The sequence below is a fragment of the Anas platyrhynchos genome, chromosome 3 (assembly GCF_047663525.1).
Source record: "Anas platyrhynchos isolate ZD024472 breed Pekin duck chromosome 3, IASCAAS_PekinDuck_T2T, whole genome shotgun sequence".
Lineage (NCBI taxonomy): Eukaryota > Metazoa > Chordata > Aves > Anseriformes > Anatidae > Anas > Anas platyrhynchos.
The window spans coordinates 12629721-12651245 of NC_092589.1; the positions used below are offsets into that span (position 1 = coordinate 12629721).

The following is a 21525-nucleotide window of genomic DNA, read 5'->3' on the forward strand; positions in this document are numbered from 1 at the left end:
ATTTCTTACTAGCTCAAGTGTTCAGAAACCACCTCCAGCCATCTGAGCTGATGTATGGCTTCCTGTTTGAAGGAGGGTGGCTGAATCCCTACGTGCAATTTTGTTTTCCTTGTTTTGGAAATCCATACTGCAAGGCCACAACTGCCTAAATTCGCAGCATGTCTGACTACAGACACGTTGGGAGCTATCCCACCCAGGAGCCCAGCCGCCAGAGCTAACTGTGCCCACGGCAGGCCAACAGATGGAGCATCTCCACCAGCATCCCTAGGACTCCAGCGCAAAGCCTGGAGCCAAGAGCTAAATTTTAGCACCGAAATCAAACACTGACTGGCAGAGACCAAAATGCAACCTAAATGGGAAGAGCAGGGCTGTAGATCTCACAACTTCTCTTTCTGTATCTTCTTCTGGAGCCTCTGCTCTTTGACGTTTCTCAAAGGGCCATACAAGTCTTGATGGATCTCACAGCTCATTCCCTGTGACAATCCCTTTGTTTCTCACATCAGTAACACTAAATTGTATCTAAAATTTTTCAACAGAGTGGCTTGCATATTGTGTTTCATCTGTGCTGTGTTACTAACCTAGCTGAGAAGTCACTTAACTATTGCATTCCTGAGAAGGCAGAAGTTTACACGTCAAGAACATAATATGAATACTGCTTAAGTAAATATTAATTCGTAGGATGCCACTGAAACCAGCAGATCAGGAGTGAAAGTGATTAGCCTGGATTCAAAGCAGACTTTAGCTGGAGTAGCGTGTGCTCTCGATCTCCTCGGGTTGTGCGGTCAGGAGGGAGATATCTGGCTAGATGGGATTCTGCACATCTGTCAGCTAAATCAGAGATCCAAATGCAAAACCCAGCATGTAAGAACATTATGTGGATTTGTGACCCTCTCCTGAGGATTTGGGGTCCATAAACCAATGAATGGATTACAAAGAAACATAGTTATAGTATTTTCATCTGTGACAGATACTGCTGCAACTCCAGCGTGGCTCACAGTATTTAAAGGCAAACTGTACCCATTCTCCACACACAGACTCTAGGAAGCTCCAGAAGGAAAGTACCATGAAAACATCAGAAAATACATGTTAAATTAGTTTAGCCTCTGACTTGGAAACTCCAGATTTCTAACGGCAGAACTAGCACTGTATGGGAGTTTCTTCCTTTCTTTGTGTCCATTCTGCATATGGCTGTTTGGAAGAGACATTGGTCGTACACCCTGAGCCACACAAGACTCAGAGAGGCACATGCACAGGCACTGCCCAGATGTGCTAGAGCTTCTATCCACCTGGGATCAGATGATATTTAATAAGTACAGTACCTGACCCTGCTGGTGGACTTCTATCAATCCGTTCCACACCTCCAAGCACCTTAGCATGAGAGCTGCTGGGCTTCAGATTTACTTGGAGGCCTTCAAGGAAACCCACGAGACAGCAAGGGCTGATGAAATGGCGCTTGTAGATGTAGTACAGAACAGCATTTCAAACTGCCCACCACCAAATTAAAATCCTAAGGGAATTTAATATACCAAACAGCACTAAAACGTCAAGGGAAGAAGCATAAAACATTCAATTTCTGGTTGACAGAAGATAACAAAAAGCCAAATCTGGTACAAGGAGGGGAGTGAGACGTGAGCGTTCCCAGCACACAGTCACACGCAGATGTGCAATGGCAGCCTGCTTTCCTTAGGAGTGTCAGCCCCAAATTGCTCCAGCGTTTTGTAAACCACGTCCAGCTTTCGGTACTCTTTGCCCTTTGAAGAATGAGCTGCTAAGCACCATTTCTTCTCTCGACTTCTCCAGCACCTTAACTGATAACTCAATTCATCAAGGTGGACTCGGTGATCCTTATGGGTCCCGTCCAACTCAGGATATTCTATGATTCTGTGATTCTCCTTAAATGTGCCAGAAAATCATGTTCTCCCCATTGATCACCGTTCTTTCCTTTGCAACGCCTGTGCTTCTTACAGTGACAAAAGCCATATTCCCACCCAGCCATACACTTCAGAGCACTCCTCTCATCCTGATTCTTCCCTTCAAGCCTAACGGCATGCGTAGGCTCCTGATGAAGTAAGTATAAGGTGTACCAGACAAACAGCAGTTTGCTGGAGATCTGCCAGGGATTTACTCGCCAGAGTGCTGAGCAGATCGCTGTACACTTGTTTCACACTCAAAAAGCTAGGAAAGCAACACCTGAGCTTACTTAGCCGCACCATGTCTGACTCTTGAGTTGCCCCACTGGGCTATTCTGGACTATTCAGTCCGAGTGATCCTTGCACCTGTGGTCTCAGGGGATGGCACCACCAGAAGTCCTGTTTGGTTCCTTCAGCCCCTGTGGAAAGGCAGTGATTCTAATCTGTAGCTACGATGGGCATTATTTGCACTGTGACAAGATATTATCTGTTTTTCTTTTCTGAGCTCACCTGTTTATATTTAATAAAAATGTTCTTTCGTAACTCATGATGGGCTGGAGAATTCCCAAATCGTTCTAAATACTTTAAAGTTCTTTTGGGACATAGCCAGATACTTAATATTGTATTACATTTTATAGTTGTCACTTAATCAAGCTATTTAATATTATAGTACATTTTAAAACTGTCACTTAATCACATTTTCTTGACCCTTTTATGTGAATTAAAGATCACTGTAGATAAAAAATGGCATGCTTTAGTTTAAATAGATTCAGTATGTCCAGTTTGACAGTTACTTCTGAGACATTAAAAGAATTTTCTGTGATTAATGTGACCCCCACACGTTACACAGTATAATGTTCCATTTCTTCAACCATTAGAGGAAACAGCATTAGACAGAAGGAGCCAAAACTTATCCAACTGTATGGAAAGCTGTGAAAGCCTGAAGATAATGCACAGCTATGCGTGGTGTACTATGAGACTGAGTTAAAGCAACTAGGTGGCTTTTGTTTCCTTGCAACTCAAAGCAGAAGAAAAACGTTGAGCAGTAACACCGTCAGCCGACATCCCACAACAAAAGAAAGCATCTCACTGCAGCTTGCCCAGGAAGGAATAAATGCTCTTAATGTCATGACAGGTGAGCAGGGCTATCCATGTTTAGTATAAATGATTGATAGCCATACATTCTAATTTTGGAAGAAATCTTACATAGGCATTTACTCACAAGAGCAAAAAAAGTGCATAAGATATGTCCGTCTTCAGAGCCATTAATAATGGCAATCATCATCATTTTATGCAGTTGATCCAGAACTGCGTCATTGAAAGATTTTATGCTTTTAAGTCATACATAGTAAATTACCTTCTCTTATAGGCAGGTTTAAAACTACTGTCTTCTTCTGTAACCTTGGCTCTCAGATCCTACTTAATTCACCTAAATACAGTCATTCTTCCTTTGTATCTTAATCTCAGATCAGATGTACTGTGTTTGTTAACAGCTGCGACTGCAAGTGCTGCTCATTCTTGGAGCATTTTGTGTGCTTTTCCTGATAGTTTAATTAGAATAATACTCTACTTAATCCACAAAGTAGGACACGGCACAATAACATTGATCTTTCATTAGACAGCAAATTTGTTTGATAACAGAACAGGATTTAGTGTAACCAAATCAGCAACAGTAATTCATTTTGGGTCAGCAATTAAAAATAGTGTGTGTACAGCACCTCTGCAAACGATGACGAGTGGGCTAAAACAATGTAGACATGAAAACAGCCTGCACAGAAATCAGGATGTTGTTGGAGGAAAAAAACAGTTTAAGATTATTTACAAGAGCTGCCAATGAGATGCATATGGACATAAAAATGCCTCTTTAAAAATGTGGTCAGCCTGGGAAAAGAGGTCAATTAACGCAGGGTCTGCTCAACCCAACTGCTGCCTCCCATTCATTTACTTCAGAAGGATATTCTGTTAAGCTCAGTTTTGCACACTTCTTCTGGGAGAAGTGAGCCAGCTCTTGCTCTGCACTACCAGCAAGCTGGGAAGAGGAAACCTATCCCTTTATGCAAGAGCAGGAGTCATCTCAAGCAGCTGCAGCTGCCCCTTCCTACCAGTCACGCTGCCACTGGCACCGTATCTGATAGCAGCAAACCCTCAGCATGCTGGGATCCAGCTTTCTGATGCCCTACTCCTATAATATTGAATAGAGCATCTAAAAACTTGCACACATGAAGACAAAACTAGATATAAACTTTTCTCTCCATCCAAAAGAAATCACATCTAGAGTACTTCAAGGGCGCAGTAAACACAAGGTGCAGAACCTCCAGATGAACACACCTTGGTCCTGTAGCCCAAATGTGGTGGGTATCACCAAGTCATCAGTGCTTCACAGTGCCTGAACATAAGCCCAGCAGTAACGATGCCAATTACTATCGTTACTACCAGTAGGTAAACATATATTCTCCATTTGCCATCACCCGTTCTTTCCCTTCCTGTTTATCATCAGCATTCTTGGATCTTTTCTTCAATTAGATTGTAAGCTCCCTGGGACATAAACCAGGTCATTATTGTGTCTTCATAAAGGGATCATCGCAAGGGGCCAAAACTGTGTCAATGCTGCTCCGAGCCTTTGGGCACAATATTACTAAATTGCCCTTCAACTGCAACCCAAAATTATAGGCATGCTGCGTACAGTATTTTGTAAGCCATTGTTTTGCAACGTGGAAATATGCAAGTGAACATGATACTTGAACAACATAATTCATTTTCCATTCATGAGCCACAATGGGTATCTCATGGCACTGTTTGCTCTTCAGTTTCAAATGTGAACTTGCATACAAAGTCAAGCAAATGAGCTTTCCTTCACGTTGTTTTATTAAGCTCTTGGACTACACTCTAAGCCCTAGAAGAAAGAATTACAATTGCTGTTGTCTCACAAAGCAGTGAAATTCCCAAAGAACTAAAGAACTCGGCCCGAGATTGTGTACTAAAACGGCTGCAAGCTCCCTGCACGACCTCTCGGTATGTCCTCTGCTGCTTTGCTTATCGCTCCTCACGCCAGCACTGCATTTGTGACCAAAAGTGAAAATGAAGTGTTGCAGCCACAACCAGTAACACTCGCCCCCCTCCCTTAACTTTTGGGGAATACCCTTAATGACCTTATTGGTTTGAAAAGTTTTAACATAGCTTTGTTTTGATTTCTCTAGCTTTTTACTCAAATATCTCATGGATGACATTATTATAATTCTTCTACCAGCTTTACCCTTGCCAACTCCTTTCCTGTTCTTTTGTTCTTGGGCTAATCTTTCCTTCCATATTAATGAAGTCTCTCGTAGTTTCTCTTCAAATCTTCCACTAGATTCCTTTGTGACATCTTTTTTCCTCCTAAACCTGATGGGGTGGTGTGTGTTTTGTTTTTTTTAATCGTGAAAATTATTAATACTTCCCATGCTTCTGGCATTTTAGCGTCAGCTTTAAAATGCTCTATTATTACTTCTGATCTTAAACTGCTTTCTCCTGACCCAGTAATATCGGCAAATTACTGACCTATAGCCAAGCTTTTATAGGGAAGGTCTTGCATCAAGTGGTAGCCTTTCAAGTGCTTAACCACCTGGTGATAATCCCTTTGACAAACGGCCGCCTGGTTCGTAGTTATGCCTAGTGTGTGCATAGTGCTACGAGAGTGTCCCTTAGAGCGGTCAAGGACTTTTTATAAAACCATACCTTGAGTATCGTGTCGGCTCTTACCTGTCTTGCTATCGGCACAGCACTGGACGCTGCAGATCACGGCAACCCCTCCTGACCATACGCCAGGAAAAAAAACACGGGGCGCTTCGTTCGATCTGAAGACATCAACTTGTCATCCTGCAACATCATTCATCTGCGTTAAGCAACATGCATCATCATCTCATGATCAATGCAGAGCCCACTGCTCCTGAACATTACTGCAGCTAATCATTAAGATGAATTTAATTGTTAAGAGGACTGACACTCCTTTCACCCGCTTTATGCAAAGAATTAATTTCTATACCTGCAATTTGGCATTTTGCTGTGAATCAGTCATTTCCTTCTCGTCCTGCTCTAACGTTGCCTTCAGTGCAATGCAGTGGTTTAAAATGGTACTTTAAGTGATATTAACTGTTCTCCAGTAGCAACTTTTCAGAATATTTTTAGGTCATCTCCTTCAACCAAAAGCACGACTAGAATTACTGCAAACTGCAAATCAAGACCATGAGGCACGAAGCAAAACGTTCCACAGCAGGTTCTTTCCTGGTCACCCTATTCAAATTAGATCAGCCGAGTGGAAATTGTACAGGCAAACAACTTTTCACCTCCCAACCACAATTCATTGCTTTCAAAAATTGCCTCATCACGACCAGAGATTTTGTCATGGCTTTCATCAGAAAAAACAAATCCAGAAACAAACACAGCTGACAAGAACCGTGACAGATGTTTTTGTTTGATGCAACGATCCTCCCTATGAGGACAAAGAACCACAGGCAAGAGTGGTGAGTATTTTTTGACAAATCTTATTTTGCTGAAATGGCAATATTGAGGGAGGAGGTGGCTGACAAAACTTGTTCTCGTAATTAGAAAATCTTTAGCTAGTCCACAGACAATGATATCCTTTTGATTTTCTCTCAACTAGCCTCCAATTGTCAATAAGAATCATTTTTACCAAAAAGATGGAATAATCAAGCTTTTTAACATTCAGCTACAGCTACCTCCTCTTGGGCTATTTGCAATATTCGCTGCGCTTAATCTAAAAGCTGAGACAAACATTGCACTTGAATGACAGCCGTACGGCGAATGCCCTGAACGAATTATCCTGGTGTCTCATATGGCCACAAGCACAAGACCCTTTGCCTACCCTCAGCATTCCCTAACACGACTTAACTCAAGCCAAACAACAAGTCTTCCTGCTCACAAATTAACTCCTACCCTCATTTCACAACAGGCTAAATTAAAAGGGAGTCTGTAGGCTGCTCTAGGCTTATCCCAAGAGGCTCAGGCAGAACTGGGAGCAGCACACAGATCTCTGCTGGCTGGAGCAAAACCAACCTGCGTCAGGTGAAAGCTACTCAGGGACGACCAAGCTGCTGGACCAGGCTGCTGGCCACTCGAGTGCGTTAGCCCATGATGGCTGAAATACATTACAGGTGACATTTCCATTCGTGATCTCAACATTGCTCTCAGATCACTTTCTTGAAGCTGGTGGGGGCTTCACAGTTGAAATACATCCCAAGACACACACACACGTGCAGTTTTGATGCTGCGAAGCTAAGCTTTGAACTTGAAGTGCATGTGCCAATGGACTCTAACCAAAACCAACGTTTGCCCATGGCAGAAAGCTATTCACAGCCAAACCAGGGCTTTGCCTCTAACCTTGTGCACAGGCAATGTTGATGAGGGTGGGGAGCAAGCTGAATATTAAAACCACTGCCTCCAGAATAATATCATGTACAGATTTAATCATAATAAAAAACGATCTGCAAGTAATTGTAGTCATTACTACATCTGCTCAGAGCTGTGGGTAATCATTATGTATGAGTGAATTAAATCAAATTCAGTATCATGGGCCTGATCCTGGAAATTCTTGAGTAAACTCACCTCGTATTAATAATCTCCCTGAGTGCAGTGAGGCTGTTTGCTTCTATGGGTTTGTTTCTCACATTAGAGTCTTTTGACCCTTACACACTTTACCTTTAGATGCTAATTAAAACATAAACAACACAAAAAAAAAGATGAAGGTAGATGGAAACACAGGTTCAAAAGGTGGGAAATTAATTTGTTTCAGGCTGCTCTTCTGCCTGCAAAAGCACTGAAGGGGGCAGAGAGAAAGATGTCTCGTTGTGGGGCTTGAGTAATGAAAAAGCAAAGCCTTCCATGACAAAAGTTGAGCTCAAATTCCTTCCTTTTCTCACTAAATCCCAGGCATTAGCATCAGACTTGAGACACAGGTGTAATTTATAGCACAGAGGGGGAAAGTCAAATCCTGACTCATGCAGATAAGAAAAACCTGTTTACAAAAGCTGCTGAAGGGCAGAGTTGGAGCCAAACAAACTCAAAGTCGATCAATAGCTAGATGAATTATTAGTAAAATAAATAAATTAGTGGGGAAACTTCTTCTCTCATCTGTGCCAAATGCCGGACCCTACACTTTAGCCTATCATCATGAAAATCTGTCCAAGAGCCAAGGTTTCTACTCCAACAGCCTTGTGCTGACCTTTAGGTGCATTTGAAATGAGGAGGAAGAAATGAGGTCCTAGACGTACCCCTTGTGCAAGATTTTACCCTTCTTCTAGACAAGGGCCCGGGGAAAGCCTCCCACTCGTCCAAAGATGTAGGACAGAAGCAGAACCAGGTCCGAATTACTACTTGCACACTTTCCGTGAGGTCACAATGAAATATTTTACAACCTGAATTTAGGTGACTTTTTTTTTCCTGGTCTTTTCCATGGCAGATATTCCACCAAAAAGGGCTCTTGAGGGCAGCTGGAGTAAGAAGAAACCATAGCTGCCTACCTCTGTGCTGCTGGGCTTGTAGCAGGGCCCCAGAAGCACGGGGATACACTCGGGTGGTGGGAGAGCTGCTGAGTCCCCTCTGTGCAGATTTATTTCCTCCTATCTCCTTTCTGGGGTTTACCATGTACCCCAGCACACACGTGGCTTGGACATCACTTTTCTAAATAGTTCTGTGCTTTTGCCTCCTGTCCAGAGCCAGCGGTATGTCCAGGTAGTATTTTCCCAAAACTTACCGAGTAAATTGAGGAATTAAAAGAAAAAGAAAGACGCTACCATAGACATGAGTGCACGCCCCACGTAGCTGAAGATAACGCACACATACACGCGTACATAAATCTCCCTGCCACCCCCATCCATGCACATCTACTCTCAACACTAACATAGGTAATTGAGTGCAGTAGCACAAATGATCATTTTTTTTTTCTGAAACAGAGATGAGCTGGCAAGCGTAATCAAAAGATGAATATCATTTTTTCCAAAAGAACGAGAGCAACAACAACAACAAAAATCCGGCGAGAATTATGGCAACAATGCAAGAAAGCAATCACTATAGAAATCCTGATAAATGAGGAGCTTACATTTTTAAATGTCTTAAAAACAGTACAAATAAATCTAAATTTGAACAGAATTCAAGGCACAATTGAATTAGAAGAGAAAAAATCAACCAAATTGCTAAACTTCTACTACAGAACTTGTAAGTGGTTTATCTAGACAGAGCTATAAAATGAATAAAACAGCAGCAAAAAGGATTGAACTTTTGCTGTCAGTAAGAAATCCAAATCATGGATAAGAGTATTATGAATGCTGCGTAAAGAGCTCTGCAAAATATCCTCCAGTGAACAGGAACTAATGACAGATGAATGTGCACATGTAATTGAACATGCAGAAAAGAAAACCAACATCCCAAGAAGGGAAACAGAAAAGCTAGCAGGAGTACTGGCTCATGCGAACATCCGCACGAGTGGGACGCATACAAGGCGAGAAGGCAAATTACCGAAAACGTGGGCTGCTGTGTAAAATAAAATACATGTTTGGGTCTACACGTATCCTTCATTAGATTATCAAGGGAGCATGTGTCACACACACAGTCCTGAGGAATGCTGGCAGGAAGGCTCAACCACATAAAGCCAGCCTGGTTTTGGGTTTCATTACCAACGTTGGACCCCATGTTGTTCCCATCCTAATTGATGGCAAACATCCCTTTGACTTCACAGAAAACAGGATCAGGCCCTTGCAATCTAGCTGGCTCGGAGAAGGGTTAAAAAATAAGGTCCAGAAAGCCTCGAGGTGCACCTCAGCCCAGAGTCAAGCCACCCCAGAGGACGGATCCCTTCTGCATCCCACACCGTAGGAAATAGGATTTTCCTAGCTGTGTTTTGCGTTAAGTTGTTGGGCTCAGCTAAATCAAAACTCAAGCAAAGCAAACCCACACGAACCAAAAATCAAATGAAATTTCACACTCCCCCTGCAAACTGAAGCAGCTCTGCACAAAGGTACTGCCAGCAGACGAAGGCAGGGCACCTTTTGGGAGCGAGCAGAAAGTGGAGCGCCTTCGGAACAGGCGAATTAGAAGCGCATCAAGGTACTGGATGAAAACATTTCTTGAATGTAAGCCAAGTACACAGTAGGAATAGGTTAGGAGGCTAAATCATTCCTAACCACAGCTTAAGGACGACTTCATTGGTAAAATATCTTTTTTTAACTCTTCTTTTCCAAGCACACATCACAACTTTTGTTTCCGTTTGTTTTATTCCCTATTTCAAAAGCAGCATTTGCTGTAACAGCTCATTTTTTTCATGCAAAATACTGAATCTAATTGCGGAAATATGTCATTCCCTCCTCTCCACCACATGGCATGAGTTAATGATGATGAATGAAAGTAATAAAACCCAAATCTTTTTCAAACTAAAGCTCCTGTTAAATTACTGGAAATTATATGCATGCGTCTACAATGAGGACACTGCAGAAGGTCAAAGATCTCGCTTCCTGCGCTTGGCCAAACTATTCAACAGGCAGCTCGGCTGAACCTGCACAGACACGTTTCTGCTGAGGTCTGGGGGAGCCACCTAAGAAAAGCAGCTTAGTTTAAGGCTGGTGATTTCATTACCGGGTTTCTCTCCTTCCCCACGGAACACTAAATATTGCTGGCCGGGTCCTAGGACCTGAGTCACATTTCCTTGCAAGTCATTTTTGCATGATTGAGACTGGGGGTTGGAGCAGCAATATATCACCCACCGTGATGTACGTTCTTAGTGACAGTCTCAATTTCCCTAATACAAAACTTTAGTCCGTGGCAGCAATGTGAAGCAGAAGGAATCAGCAAATTTAGAGCCTCACTCAGAACCACACTTCATTTCTCCCGACGATCCGCTGAGAAGATGGGCAAACCATGCAGAGACCACGGTCCTGTTCGACACAAACACAAGTGTCCATATGTGTGCCTTTCCTTTCTGAAAGCTCTGTTTCCAATTCTGCATATTGCAGGCGACATCAGTTTGTTGCTCTTCTCCCCATTCATTCATTTCCTCGCTTTTGCTTGAGTGGCCAATGGTGCTGCTGCCCCGTCATCGCCTTTGGGCATTCGGACACTGTGTTCCCCCTTCTTCCCCCTGGCTCATCCACAGCTCTCGTCAGGGTCTTTTTGTCTCCCTCTCTTTCATCATCAATTCATTGAGGTTTCATTGTTTTTGTCTTCCCACTATGCCGATCTCCCACTCCCTCTTATGGCCCATTTCACAGATGGACCACAGAAGAGAGGGAAGGAGAACATAAGGAGAGGAATCCCTAATAACTTCCCTTCGTTGTTTCTTTCCCACAGATGAGTTCGAAAGCTTTCGATATTGTACTGATGTAAATCAAGGTGTTACCTTGCACAAGTCAGTGCACACTTGGCAAAAAAAGTATTTGTAGTACCCCTCTTAACAGCACGAAGCAAAATTTACCATCCTTGCAAGTTTTTATTTCTTCCTCCTTCTATGAAAGCCAGTTAAACGCACAGAATTGGAAACATCAGTTTTCAGAAACAAAAGAGCTAAATCCTGCCACTCATGTTCACAGCAAGGGGTAACTTGCTCTCTAAGTAGTATTCATTTCATCTCCTTGCAGCCATCAAATAGCGCTGTTCAGCTCGCCGTTCCACTCCTTGCCTCACCACACAGCACAGCTCAGGCTGCTCCACGCGCAAAATAAAGCGGGCAGCATCCCACTGCCAGCCCTCAGCAAGAGCATGGCTGCAGAGAATCACTGGGAATGCTCTGCTGAGCAACAGAAAGTGAACAAAGGTCCAAGGAAGAAGCAGAACTTATTTTTTTAATACACCAGTGAGGGATGGCAAAAGAGTTATTTTTTTTATTATTATTTTTAATTTACTTCACATTTTCTCTGGGACTTACGCAACCTTTTCAGCAACAAGCTAAGAACCTTCCATCTGCTTCAGACATTTCCAGTCCACCCTGAGCTTTCAGATATTACCTTTGGGATGATTCTGCAGAGCTCCCATGTCGCTACCACACTACTGAAAATTGCTAATTTCACCTTGTGAGGAAGCCACCTAATCTTGACCCTGAGCATGCAACAAAAGCAGAAGAAAATCTCACAGAGACACTATTTTTCTGGTAATTTTTGAATGCAAGGGACACTCAGAGGTTTTGATGATCTCCATCGTCCCTGAGAAAGAAAATTTCTAACACATGAAAGAAAACTCTCCACGTAACACCTCTGCAAACACAATCCTGATTTTAATTGTTTAAGGCTAGGTTTTTTGCTTCAGCAGTTTTGCACGGAGCTTACAAATATCATGCAGAATACATTGTGGTTTTCTGGCATCCCACGTCCACAAACAGAGCCATGTGTTGGAGTGGGATTAAACCCATTTGCAAGGCTGAAAGTCTGTTTCAATATCCAAGCTCTGGTGCTTTGCAGGTTGAGAGACATAGCCTCTTCCCACAACTAGGGGCACCTCTTCCAAACACAGGCCTTCTAGGAGACAAACGAGACCAAGTTGCAGGAGTAGGTTTCATAACCAAGGCTGGGCCATGTGAGCTTTAACATATTAACTGCATATTTATAAGAACATGTCCTCATTTACTAAGCTTCTGGGAACATTTCCACAATTAAAAAACAAAACAAAACAAATTGAAAATAATCGTCAACATACTGACAACAATTGGCAGCTTTCAAAACAACTCACAATGCCATCTCCAGGCCTTCAAAATCTCCCCCACAGTGACACTCCATTACCATCCTACCCACATGCTCACGCTGGCCTTTGGAAAGCCCCTCCATTCCCACACCCCCATCTATCGAAATGAAGTCCTAAGCAAGAGGCGACGCACAAACCCCATAGCACATTTAAGAGCCCCACCGAGGCAGGAAAGAAGCGCATTCCACTTCTGCACTAAACATCCTTCGTCAGCCCCACGGCAGCGTGGTCATTAGCAGAGTAGCGGCCAGAGCAGATGCGAAAATTCACATGAAGATAATATAGAAATGTGGAGTGATTTTATTTGTGACCAATGCCATCAAAAAAGAACGGTACTGAAGAGACATCACAGGCATTCCTGATGCAGCGGTCACTCACCATCAAAAAACCCACAGGACCAAGTCAGGAAAAGGGCAGCATACAAGCCTTTGCGAGCATACACAACTTCATGCAATTTTCTCTCATTTCCACAGATACTGGAGACAGCTGCTGAGAATGAGGAACCTCAAATCCAGAAACCAGCTCCTTCAGGACCTCTGAAAAATGAAGAGCAGAAGCTTAAATGAGAATCAGAACCTTTTCACAGGAATAACACTATGATCTCTCCTTCCTGGCACTCCTCAGTACCTCTAGGCTTCCTCCATAAAGATGTGTTCTCACTCTCCACGGTGTCATCCCATCCCTCCTTGGACCCTTCAGGTCCACCAACTTTCTCCATGGCTTCTCCTGCTCCTCCAGCAGCTGCTGCCATCTTCCATGCAATACCCGGCACAGAACACTTCTCACTCTCTGTTTAGGCAAAGACCATTGGCTGGAGAAAGGTTGCTTTGGGGTGAGATGCCTTTTCTTTACCCTTAACTCCTTGCTTAAATTCTTTGTAGGCTCAGAGTTGCAACGTGTGCAGTCTCAAGCATCTCCTGTTCTGAGTCTGAAGAGGACTCAGAACACCAGGGAGGGGAAGCTGAGGTTTCCTTCAAGATGACAGAGTAGCAGCAAGCCAGACCAATCTATTTCACCTTCCCCAAAGACAAGCATGGTTCAGACCGCCCTGCAGCTCTTGTATCCCAGGCTGCTCAAGAGTTAAAAACTAGAGCACCTACACCTGGGAAAAAAGGCTATTCCCAAAATGCCCAAGAAGGCAAATTTGCACAACATCCAGACTTTGTGCAAAACTTTTGCATGGCTTCTATCTCATCATGTCCAGTGCGGCTCAGAAAAAGCGGAGGGAGAAACGTGTGGGGCAGGAGGCTCACTTCTGGCTTCTGCACAGCCAACGTCATCGAACTCCGGAGGCATGAATCACAGCTCGGCTCCAGGGGTGCTGAGTTGCGGAGTCTCCATGACCGGCACCCGCAGAGCCACAATTTGAGATGAATAGACGTCTCTGAGAGGGACTGCAGTGAGCGATGTAACGCTTCTGCAGATGGCACAGTCGTAATCATTAAACAGTTATGACCAGCCTGAGTGAGAGAGTGAAGAATGTGTGCCCAGGGTGATAAAATTCACCCATGAAGTAGAGAAAAACCCACATATCCTGATTTCAGACGCATGGGTTATCAAAGACAAGTGAGCCCTCGCCACCATATGATCTGTTATCAGAAACCGAAGGCAGCTGGTTGGTTTCTGAACTTTGACTCACAGATTCCCATATGGTCACAGTTTGCTGGAGAGAGACAGGAAAAAAAAAAAGCCATGAGCTCTTTTCGCACAGCAAGCACAGTCCAGTCAAATGGTTTCTCCTCCTCTCCATCCCTGACCCCATTTAAAAGCCATCTCAAATATTCCTAGGGCCCCACCAGTCCATAAAGAAAAAAAGCTAAAGAAAATATCATCTTTCAAGGGCTGACATTGCCTAGTTCCCAGCGCAGCTACATGCTAGTTGCAGTGAAATGCAACAACCTGATGGGAATTTGAAAGCTGTCTTCTAACTGCCATCATTATCTCTAAAACCTCTCCACCAGCAATCCCAGCATATAGGTTCAAAAGAAAAATCATTTTAATGGAGGTCCCAGTGCTATGTTTTCATATTGCGCCGAGTCAAGCTATTGATTAGCTTTACATTCATTCTAAAAGCACCGAGAGTTTGTCATGGGATCTCTCCCTTTGATATCAGCGTCCATCAGCAACTGCATCAGTTTTGTGCTGAGCTGCCGAGCGAGGTTAAATGATGATGCACTTCCTCTCCCCGACTCCTGCTTCCAGCTTGGCTCAGCAATCTCGGCCAGCCACTTCCTGCCTCCCCTATCGCAGCGTCTGGCACTTACTTCAGACGAGTCGATATGTTTAAATTACATCTGGACCAGGCCTAATTCATCATAAGGCTTTCTGCTTGGCAGTGCCATTTGAAGTCCTGCTCGGTGTTTGCGCTGCCTCCTCGTTGGGTTGGAGCTCCGTGGGTCTCTCTCGTGGGGAGAAGGCTTTTTTTCATGTCTAAAAGCCCCCGTGCATCCTGCGGGGAGGGAAACCTCACCCAGAGCTCAGCCGGCTGCCGGGGTGGCTCTTTGCGGTGTTTTAGGAACAAAAAGGTGTGAGCCAGCAGAAACGAGGCCTTTGTGTATTCCGCCAAATGAGTGCCTTTAAAAGGTTTCAAATAAAGCTAAAATAAAAGCAACAGCAAAACCTCTTTTTTTTTCTTGGAGCATCCCAAGCAATTTTACAGAGATTAATTACCCTAACTTGTTTTTGCCTCTCCATACATTTCAGCTCTCCCACAGAAACTAATCCACTGGATTTCAAATTATGGCACAATTAGCATGAAATTAATTAGCATCTGACCTATCCCCTAGTTTTCCTCCAGCCGAGACAGCCAACTTTTAATACAAGCCTAAAGCAAGAACTGTAAGACTAGCGCAGCAAATGGGACGAAGGACTTTTAAATTAAAGAGAGAGTTGCAAAAAAAAAAAAAAAAACCTGCAATTTACAGCCACGAGCATTTCCCTGACAACAACCCCAAAACTCCACCCTCGAACAACGCGTGGAGCAGTATTTCGCCTCCCCCAACACACAGACAGAGTTCATCCTCCCATGCTTTAAAATACTCATGGCCTTTCAGCAGCAGTCTATAGTTATCAATTTGCAATGCCGTTCAGCCCCATCCTGCAAAGCTCCTTTTGCACGTAACCTCTCCTGATGCCTGTAAGGATTTTTAAGCCCACCGCATATATGTAATCAGTCCCCAACCATATCTCAGCCTTCACAGTTTCCTGCATCATTTATAGACCTCTGCAGTCTCTCTCTTTGCCACTGTACATATTTTCCGCATTCCTTCAGGCTCCTGCCCGCTATCTAGTGCTCAAATTTGTTTCTCTCCTTCCTCTTCAGAAGATTTCAGTCGTCGTTAACCAAACACTCCTGTTACTCTTTTTCATAGTTGCTTCCATCACTGCCATCCCTGTCTCCCACACGGAGCCTGTGATTCACAGACGTCCTATGATATTTAATGCTTTCGCTTACCCTGGCCGGAGTGGCACGTGGCAGCCCAGCAGGACCATCTCCTCCCATGGAAAGCGAGCTTTAAATCGGAAAACAAGGCCTGCACTCACAGAATTAGTCAAAGTGAGCCTTCCCTCTTGACTTGCCCCAAACACAGGTTGGTGCTGCCTCCAGGAAGTTTATCAGGCTCTCCCCTATCTTGAGAGGGGAAGAATCCCTCCTGCAAACACTGCCTGCACACTGGGGAGCAATGCCACAGGCACAGTTGCAAGGGATTTGACAGCCTTGAAGGCAAACCATCCAGATGGCAGCCCCATCACAGCTGTAAAACAAGCCACTTGGAGGAAGTTTGCAGCAGGAACAACACTAAAATACATGGGCAGGTGCTGCAGGGAAAAAAAAAAGATTTGAAAAATGGCAGGGTTTAGAAGGGGCACCGCCATGCACAGAACCTCTTTGCAAAACCTGTGTGTGCCCACAGAGATTCAGTGCATACAGCACAGATAGTACACCTTATCAGGAGACAGCCTACATTCGAGATCTAGATCTTGGTCAGCAGAACTGCAATCCTGTTAGCCTTTGAGAACACAGCTTCAGACACCAGAGAGAGGGAAAGAAAGAAAGAGAGGAAAAAAGCATTCCTTATAAATGATACATTTTCAAGACTAGGTTTTCATTTCACAAGTCTTCGGTTCACCTGGACATTTGCTGTTGTTATGGTCTGACAACTCTAGTTTTATAGACGGCACTGACTGGTCTTTCATTCTGTGGTTGCCAGTATTGTTCTTTCATACTTTTTTGGTTTATTTTTCCCCAAACAGAAAAAGAGAGAGCCTTGCTTTTTAAGAGGTGGCCGCGACCAGAGCCCCAATTCACAGCCCTTCAAACCATGCTGAACTTCAGCTACCAGCCCTGAACCTCCCTGCTTGCTACTCTCTTCATTTGGGTAAAAAGGAACCAAAACCACCTGTTTATCCTCTTCCAAATTCAGACAGAAGAGGAGTCCGTGGAAAATGGGAGAAGGAAAACAGCACCAACAGTCACAGACTGATTCAATAGTGGAAGAAACCTGCCTGTTATCCACACGCATTTTGGTTAGAAGTAGGTGTGGAGCACCATCCATCACTGTGCCCTGCACCTGCTGGGGTTGCCCCGTACGTGTGTAGATGTCACTTGCTATTCCAGACCAGGTACAAAAAGAGAGGAAACAATGGGACCTGTTACAAAACAGCACTGCCCCAAACAGGGATTGCAAATCCACGTGTCGGCACAACACAGTGCGCAAACGTCCTCACCTGTGCATGTTTCCACAGCATTTGCCCAGTTCCCAGCAACAGCAGGCAATTTCACAGCCTTTTTTTAGCAGGATGTCAACAAGGTGTCCTTTAACTTCATTTCTCTTTTCATACCTCTAAATGCTTCTTTCAGAATGGAACAGTTCACAATAACCCGGCTCACACTAACCTTTCACCCCTCCAGAATCCACAGTATGAATTCTCATAATAAAAAACTATTTAAAATATTTTTTTTTAATCCTCTAAGAAAACCAATTTCATCCTTGAACGTTCCATTGATCTCCAGGAAATAAATAGGCAATAGGGAGAAGCATTGTTTATTTATTTGCTTGCCACTTAGAACTTAATCCTGGGATTCTAAAGGGATGATTATAAATTTCTCTAACAGTCCCTAGGGTATGTTTTGAATGTAGCCATCCAAGATAGGACTCTTGCACTCCAGGATGCCAATGCATTACAGCTTTAGGAAGATTGTAGCCAAATAGCTCTCATTTATTATAAAGAGAAACGAGCAGTAATTCCAGGGCACACGCTAGATGAGATTGCACCACTATCTAGTCTGTGCATAGTGCAGGGCGTACCTGGGATACATCTGGAAGGTATCCAAAGCCTGCTCACGTACACTATAGCCTCACTAAGAGTTTCAGGCAAAACCTTAGTGGTAAAGCAAAGGTTTTAGAGCTCCTTCAGTGGAAGAGGAGCTTCCACTCGTTGAGATGAGTTTGTAGAGTCACAGGCTTACAGCCCACAGAAGGACTGTGGGCCATTTAAGCTCTTACACTGGAAATCTTATGTCAGTGGTTGCTTCATTCAAACTTTTATGCCTCTTGAAAATCAAAGGACTTTTTTTTGTTTTGGAAGACACAGGCTTAGGAATGCAGTGCTGGGAAGGACCAGAAAGGTCATTGCAGGCAGTTATATGTAATTGCAAGCATCAAGTCTGCTCAAACATCACTTCCTACCACCACAGGCCTCAAAACCTTCTCCCAGCTCCAAAAATAAAAAGCTTAATTCTTAAAGACTGAAAGCGATGAAGACCTCGTCATATGTCCAGGAAAGCCATGGTTAATCATTCTGCCAACTCAAGAAAGAAAAAAAAAAATCCTCATTTCCTCTTTTGGCAATTGTTTTCCTGGTAGAGAAAAAAAGGCTATCCATTAATCAGAAAGCTCTTCTTTGTTCAGAGTATATCTAGGATATCATTAGGTCACGGTGTTGGATGAACTAACTCTATTGAGCTTCTGCAGATAGGTTTTTCATCTCTGATCATTCTCCTCATGTCCTTTTCTAAGCCCTTCCTGATCTGTCAACACATCTTCAGCGAAACTAGACAGCGAGGGACTGTAGCAAGTGAGTAAGCTCTTGGAGCAACATATTTCTACTGCATTTCCAACGAGTAGGAGAACGTAATCCAGCGTGGAGAAATGAAAGAAATGGCTGCGCCGCGATACAATCTTGCCTTAATGCTTTGGAGACTCCAGCTCCCCAGTGCATGTCAACACGCAGCCTGAAGGAGGAGCTGGGCCAGAACGCTAGGTTGCGCGCAGGCTAACGAAACGCTGCTGTCACGACGTAGCGAGGATGAAGTCTGCTTTGTGTCACTGGAGAAAAGCAGGCTGATATCTAACAGATGACATTTGCCAGCAGGAACGATTGTTCGCATGGCGTTCACCTCCTGGGAGATGTCACTAATCTGAGGAGCACACGTGCCTACGTGGTCCGTGCAGGTACCGAGCTCAGCCTTGCTGCGGGTCCTTGCAGAATACAAAGTCTCAGGATAAGTCTTTTCCATTTAATTCATGAAGCTCCTTCGCGCTCCTGTTAATTAAAGACTAATCACATTTCTTTCAGCCAGATGCTGAGCAAATTTCTCATTTGTCTTTGCTTCCCAAGACCACAAAAGTTCTGTTCTTATTGAAGCGGGCTTCTCCCAAGCAGAGATCATTGAGCCATGGGGCTGCAGCGTTTTGCAGAGATGTTAAAAATGAGCGATTACCGGCACTCTGCCTCATGGCTGCTACACTTGGGCAGCTGGGGCTGAAAGGCTGGTGCACTCGCTAAGCAGTTGCACCACCTAGCCCAAGCAGAGAAAACTTTTAAGAGAAGAGGTGAGTCAAAACCAAGCGAAGCCACGTTCATTTTTTGCAGCAAAGCAAAGCAGCAGGGGCTCTGGCCAGCAGGAGAGGAAGATTGGGACGGAGACCACCTCCTTTCCTGCATATTGTTATCTCTGGGCTCCTATTGCAGGTTTTGACGTAGGTTATCTGTGTTACAGGCTACAGCTTCATTGCATAAGGTGTCCTGTGAACGCAGGACGCCCTCTGTCCCAAAATACCTGTTTTACCCTGCTGCGAAGGCAAAATGCAGTCAAGTTGTCTGCACGACCCTTAGGATTTCACTCTTTTGCTATGGAGGCTCTGCACTGCAAATGCAGCCCTGGTAACCTAATGCTCACCATGTAAACAGGTTGATATTATCGCTTCTGGTTTAATTTGGGGGAAATGAAGAACAGAAAGGTCAGCGACTTGCCCCAAATCACACTGGAAACTGATAGGGTAACAGGGAACTGAACCCTCGTCTGCAGAGACCTGCCTGGCGTCGGTACTGTATGCTCCAAATTGCCCAAACTGAGAATTTGGCCACTGACATCTGACTGCTCGGAGGAACACACGGGCTCAGTTTCCTTCAGTTCATTTACAAACAGGAATTTGGAGCATAAATGCCTTTCCCTAGGTAAACACAGACTCAGTGAGCGCTTTGAATCACAAGGTAGGGAGTGGGAAACTCTTGTCCCTTCTAGGTCTTACGTCAGGTCGGACACAAAGCGCTTAGCCAGGCAGATCGTGCACACAACAGCTACTTGAAGCCTAAGAGAAATCCCTCCAAGGGCCCATCCTGCTTCTTGAAGAGCCAACACACAGAGGAGTTCCCTGCAAGGCCTTTCGTGATCTCTATTGTTCACAGGGTACTGCAGTAATGAATAGCCTTTATTTCTCCAAGTTTCAGTCACAGAACGCGCATGCTAGCATTAAAAGGAAAACAAAAGTGTAGAAATGCCAAGATACTATGTAACACACAGCCCTTCATCACTTGCATTGATGCACAGTGTTACAAATTTTATCTAATCAACTGACATTTTAAGTAGTGGAGAATTTAACAAGAATAACAATGTGGTGACAATTTAGTCTTTCTTCCCCCTCCATAAAAACACTGTCTTCTGTTTGGTCTAGATTCAGGTCAAGACATTTCACTAATTTGCTAGTCATTAAAAAGATATTTTTATACCCAGCCTGTAATATTATACTCTTCAGTGATTATGATAGTTCCCAACAGAATTCCAGACTTGAAAATGAAGGCTGGGAAGCTGAGCTGCAATTATGATACTTTAAATAATTCCACAAAAGTAGAACCACTGTTAAATAATTTATAGTCTTTGATCTTGTCACAGATCTACTGAAATCTTCACATCACTCAAGCTAAATATTTTCAAACAGAAATGGGATAGGTTACTTCCCTCCACCCGCTTCTGTCAGCACAGGAGCTGAGCAAAATGAAGGTGCCAGGGGCCGTGCCCTCGGTTACTTTGGTGCAAGTTCCTTCAGAGGGACCTGCAGGAAAATTTTCCCTCTGGGGCTGCAGCGCCCTCAGAAATAGGACTTCTGCAGCAGCGTCCTGAAAGATTAAGAAAGCAGATGAAAAGAGCAGAAAATGTTGGTTTTCAAGGCAGTGCCATGCGTGGTTGTAAGCAAGTGGGGAAAAGTGAGGCCCCGATGGGATGCTGGCACTGGTGGAGCAGAGAGGCCTCGTGCAGGAGACTTGGCCACGCTGCCCAGCCTCACGGGGTGCCACAGGAGCTCGAGAGGCACCGCCCACAGCCGGGAGCTTCTTCAGGTGAAGGTCACCTACAAAAAAGGCTGGTAATGTATGTGAAAAGGCAGCTAGGCTGCATGGTTGGAAACGAAAGAGGAAAACAATGACTTCAACTTGTGGTCTAATCAGATAGGACCCACCTTAATGTCCTGTTGGTCAGGGGTATGGACTGCTCACAGTTACTATCAAAACCTACTTTCTAGTGAAAACTATGCTTCCCAGCTAAAGATGCCTTGCCAAGTGAGATTTGGAAGCTTTGGCATAAATGAGAAGCTCAGGCATGGGATCAAGCTATGCTGCA

General features: G+C 44.1%; 1 long non-coding RNA gene across 2 annotated transcripts in view; it reads right to left on the reverse strand.

The window, feature by feature from the left end:
- Positions 1 to 21525, reverse strand: part of LOC106016655 (uncharacterized) — a 273558-nt gene that overhangs the window by 155309 nt on the left and 96724 nt on the right. For both annotated transcript variants that reach the window (XR_011807999.1, XR_003496081.3), the window contains exon 4: positions 13005 to 13162. This is a non-coding gene — a long non-coding RNA (uncharacterized lncRNA). The remainder of the gene's footprint in view (positions 1 to 13004; positions 13163 to 21525) is intronic.